This window comes from Ostrea edulis, chromosome 2 (assembly GCF_947568905.1).
Source record: "Ostrea edulis chromosome 2, xbOstEdul1.1, whole genome shotgun sequence".
Lineage (NCBI taxonomy): Eukaryota > Metazoa > Mollusca > Bivalvia > Ostreida > Ostreidae > Ostrea > Ostrea edulis.
Window position 1 is genome coordinate 57,500,394 of NC_079165.1, and position 5,124 is coordinate 57,505,517.

Consider the following 5,124-nt stretch of genomic DNA (forward strand, 5'->3'; position numbering starts at 1 on the left):
AGTGTAGATTGCGAAAAAAAAGAAATGTTAATGCTGTATACGAGAATAATTTTGACCATTTATTTTTGCCCCTATCCTTATTTATATTTAGCTGAATGTACCTGTACTTATTACTCTTAAAGTAATTCCATCCTCGTGACATCATAATATTTGGCAAAATCAATGATTTATTTAGATTTATGCATGGTAGGAACATGAATTTTATTGGAATCTTTTCTGATCGTTGTTGTAAATAATCTTATTAAACACAATGTATTTCAAAATATGAATAATCGATGATATGTTTCAAAATATTGAATCCAAGGGCAAATACTCTGTTTTTATTGATTTCTTTATCAAGTCCATTATGCAATAGATTTCTTTTCTTTTTCACAGACATTTTGTATATTTTTGTAAAGAAACAATTTCATGAAATTGTTATGAATACTATTTTATTGTTTTAGTCAGTTTTTGTGAAATTTTGATAATGCTGTTTAAGTTGCAATTTTCCAACGTTGTTGTATGATTCTATTGATGTATGTCTCGCATCTTTAAAGGTGTGATGATTGTATATTTTATTTGATAATTTATTAGTTTTAAGGAGAGAAATTTGATATGGATGAAAATATATACAACGATATTTTGAAATTGAAAACTTTCAATTTACTGTTTTACTCAGTCAAAAAATAGTTTTAGTTGAAAGCAATCTGAGAAAAATTTAAAAACCCTGCTGGACTCGAACACGCGATCTACAGTTCAGCAGTCGACGTGCTAACCTACTGAGCTACTCGGCCAAGTGAGAATTTTTTTAATGAATAGACAAATATTGCTGATATTCATATTTTCATCCATGTTTTAAAAGGAAGTCAGCCATTATGACGATGTAGAGTACCTCCTTAACTATATAAAATGGAAATAGATATTCTTTCTATACTTTTATCAGATAATGTGAGTATGGAGTTACATTAAGTAGCTTTGGGCTAATGAAACCATTTTTCAGTTCATTTGGCATAAATAATGATGTGGCGAAGATTTCCCAATAGACAATTTGAAGTTTTTTCATGAATTTAAATTATGAATAGTAATCCCAATAATTGAAGATCAAGAGAATATTTCTTTGTCAAGTAATCTCTCAGTTCAAACACATGTATGTATATATGCTTGTATATTAATCATTTGATAGAAATGCTTCAATAACAAACTTTTATTTCTGACTGTGGTGCGATCTAATCGTGTGTACCTAATTCAACATGTACAGTCTACTCCACTTATATTGAAGTCATTTATATTGATTATCTGGTATATTGAAGTAAAAATAAATCCTCAATAACATTATTTATATTGGTAATATTGAACTTCGGGTATAATTAGCAATTCAGGTTGGTCCCCAGAATTTCAATATATCCATAGTAGACTGCATATGGAAAAGTTTCTTGTTATTATGCCCCCCTTTAAAAAGGAGGGGGTGTGTTGATTTACACCTGTCCGTTGGTCTGTAGACCAAGTCTTGTCTGCTTAATGTCATAAGAACCGTTTGCTTGACATCTTACCGAGTAAATGACCCCTATTGATTTTGCGTTCAAGGGTCAATCCACTCTGGACATGTCCGCTCAATATCTTGAGAACCCTTTCCTTGACGGACATCAAACTTCTGGATATCGTAAGGAGTAGATGAACATATTTATTTTGGGTTCACATGGTCAAGGGTCAAAATGGACATAGTAATATATTGTTTCCTCTATTATTTTAAGAATCATTTGACACCAAACTTGGTACACTGGTACATCCTAAGGAGTAGATGACCCCTATTGATTTTGAGGTCACATGGTCAATCTACCCATGCATAGGGAGATATTGTCCACTCAATTGTTCTGGTACTACTATCAATTAAATAATACAACATAGTTATAACCGTTTTCAGTTTTGCACCGGGGGGGGGGGGGGGGGTACTTGTTTCTGAGACTTTCTTGTTTTCAATTTTATGTGTCATGAGCTACATGTAGAAAACATAATACAATGCAATTTGTTGCATTGTTTTATATCCTTCATTATTTTTATGTCGCATCTTGATGATACGGCAAATATTTATTTTGTTGAATTTTGCGAGCAATTCTTACAAGCTATGATGTTTTGTGAATTTCAATTTTGTTAGGTCTCCCGAGTGGTTATTTTGATAGCTTTAATCAAAGAATATTTGGCAAATTTTAACAGCAGCTATGATGCCTTTTGTCACATTTCAAAGCAATGCCATGCTGACGTGAATTGGTGATAAAGTATATACAGTGTAGTTTAATCGTATTTATCAATTATAAAAACAAATGACAAAACTGCATCATTAAACCAAGGTAAACAGTGGCACTCTTGATTACGGATTTCAGTTCATCTTCTATATTGTACATAGTTCTACCATTACTCCTACAATGCATTGTTTTGCCATCTGTTGATATCATAAGAGTTTGTAATCATGAAATTGTTTATGTAATCCAAACAAGTTATTGCATATATTTTATACTGTATGAAGTGTAATTTTGGCAAGTTTAGCATTTGGCAGTGTAGTACCCATGAAGTGTGAATATAACTTATTGTACACTGATTTGAATTTACATTTTGTAAAACGTACTACATCAAGTACTGTACAGTATGTGTACCGAAACTAATAAGGTCCTTTTTGCTCTTCAGCAGTGTTTTAAGTTAATTTCATGTTGGTGTATTTTCATTCCATATTTTTTACAAAGCATCCCCAGAGACCCACATGTTTCAGTAAGGACACACAATAGGGGAGGGGTGTTACAGTATCCCTAGAGACCTACATAGGGGAGGGGTGTTACAGTATCCCTAGAGACCCACATAGGGGGGAGGGGTGTTACAGTATCCCTAGAGACTCACATAGGGGGGTGTTAAAGTATCCCTAGAGACCCACATAGGGGGGAGGGGTGTTACAGTATCCCTAGAGACTCACATAGGGGGTGTGTTAAAGTATCCCTAGAGACCCACATAGGGGGGGGGGGGGTTAAAGTATCCCTAGAGACCCACATAGGGGGGGGGGTGTTAAAGTATCCCTCGAGACCCACATAGGGGGGGGGGTGTTACAGTATCCCTAGAGACCTACATAGGGGAGGGGTGTTACAGTATCCCTAGAGACCCACATTTTTCAGTAAGGACACACAAAAGGGGAGGAGTGTTAAAAGCAACTTGGGTATTGAAAAACAGATTTAAATACAAATGACTGTTATCTTTGTGCTATTGTCAAAGAAAATTTTTTAGTTTGTGTCACATCACAATGTCAAACATTGACATTACAATGAACTGTAAAACTAACATCACAATGCAAGTTACACCAATTATGGTCCAGGAAGCAGCACTGGCGATTTCATTTGAGCACACAAGGGTGATTTAACAATAATAGCAAATGTATAAACAAATGATTTGGACAAGTAAAATTCTCTGATTACATTTAATGGAATTGCAGCAGTTTATCCAGTCATACATCAGAACACTACATAATGATAAATTCCAAAATGGGGCCTCCTATTGTTGTGGGTCGCAGCATAGATATCCAACATCTACATCGGATTTTCTTTTCAGGCTACCGGTACACATCAGAAAGATTTTGTCTACACAATATTGAAAAGTAAATTGTCAACCTTTACATTTTTTATACCCTCCTACTGATTGAAATGTTACTTTAAAAGACAAAAAGCTAGAAAATAAAAGAAATCTACAGTGCTTTTGTACAAGGTTGAAGAAGTGCCACATTAAATTACCATGAACATTAGAAATATCATCAAAATTATATGCAGAATCTAATCAGTATCTTCTGTGAGTTGATGGCATAAGTCTCATTTTCAGTATATATACTAGTACATTGTAGATTGGTGGCTTCATTTTATCTCTTTATAGTGTACCACAATGATTTCATGATTAAAACTGCATCAAAATACATTTAGAGTTATTTGTCATCATTTTAAGAAATAAGTCATGGTAAAGGTTTTGGCTGAATTGATATGAAGAAGGTTTTTAGTTCACTTGAGCTGATCACCCGTCGTCCGTATGTCTGTAAAAAAAAAAATTACACATTTTCAACTTCTCCAGAAACACTGGGCCAATTTCAACCAAACTTGGCATAAATTATGCTTAGTTAACAGGGATTCAAGTTTGTTCAAATGAATGGTAACGCCCTTCTCCAAGGGGAGTTAATATTGGAGATACACTGATATATTTTAAAAATTTTCTCCAGAACCAGGGCCAATTTCAACCAAAACTTTGCAGAAAGCATCCCTAGGTGAAGGTGAAAGTTTTTTTCAAATGAAGGGCCATGCCCCTTCTAAGGAAAGGTATCACAGTAGTTTTCCAATACAACCTTTCATTGGGTCAAATGCTGTCCGTTTCATACCAATTGTTAGGCCATTCTTGGCACTCTGATTTTGACTACGGATAACTTGATTTGCCTGATCTGGATATTGGGCTCATGGCGAGTGTGACAGGTCGACGTGGGATGCTTACTTCTCCTAGGCACCTGATACCTCTGGTATATTCAGGGGTCCGTGTTTGCCAAACTCTATTTTGCATTGCTTATAGGAGTTACGAGATTAATCACTGTTCGTTATCTTCACCTTTCATCACAAACATGCAAAAATAGGTTCAACTTGGGTTATTAAAAATCTCGACGAGAACCACTGGGCCAGAAAAGTGGAAATTTATATGAAAGCTTCCTAACATAGTGCAGATTCAAACTTGTTCAAATCATGGCCCCCGGTGTTAAAGTGGGGCCACAATAGGGGATCAAAGTTTTACATGCAAATATATAGGAAAAATCTTCTCGAGAACTTCTGAGCCAGAAAAGTGGTAATGTACATGAAATATTCTTGACATAGTGCAAATTCAAGTTCCGGTTTTTCTTTAGGTATTTATGTAAGAGGTTAATTCCAGTGTACTGTATGTAGTTATTTCAAAAAACATTTTGAAGAATAAATGAAAACAATTGACACATTTCCATAGGCGGATCCAGGAATTTGTGAAAGGGGGGGGGGGGGTCCTAGCCCTTGATCTTTTAGGTACTTTTCACAACCTCTCCACCCCTATCCCGTTTACACCTGTTGTGTACATAACATCTTGGGGAGATCTTGTGATAGTTTTTAGCTTACC

The 5,124-nt window shown here is 35.1% G+C and overlaps 1 protein-coding gene across 9 annotated transcripts in view; it reads left to right on the plus strand.

Annotated features, from left to right (window-relative positions):
* The window catches only part of LOC125681968 (uncharacterized), a 46,813-nt gene extending 42,892 nt beyond the window's left edge, over positions 1–3,921 (plus strand). For all 9 annotated transcript variants that reach the window (XM_048922270.2, XM_056154546.1, XM_056154547.1 and 6 more), the window contains one exon: positions 1–3,921. This exon is cut by the window's left edge and continues 1,104 nt beyond it. The gene's annotated coding sequence lies outside the window, so the exon portion shown is untranslated.
* Positions 3,922–5,124: the final 1,203 nt, after the last annotated feature.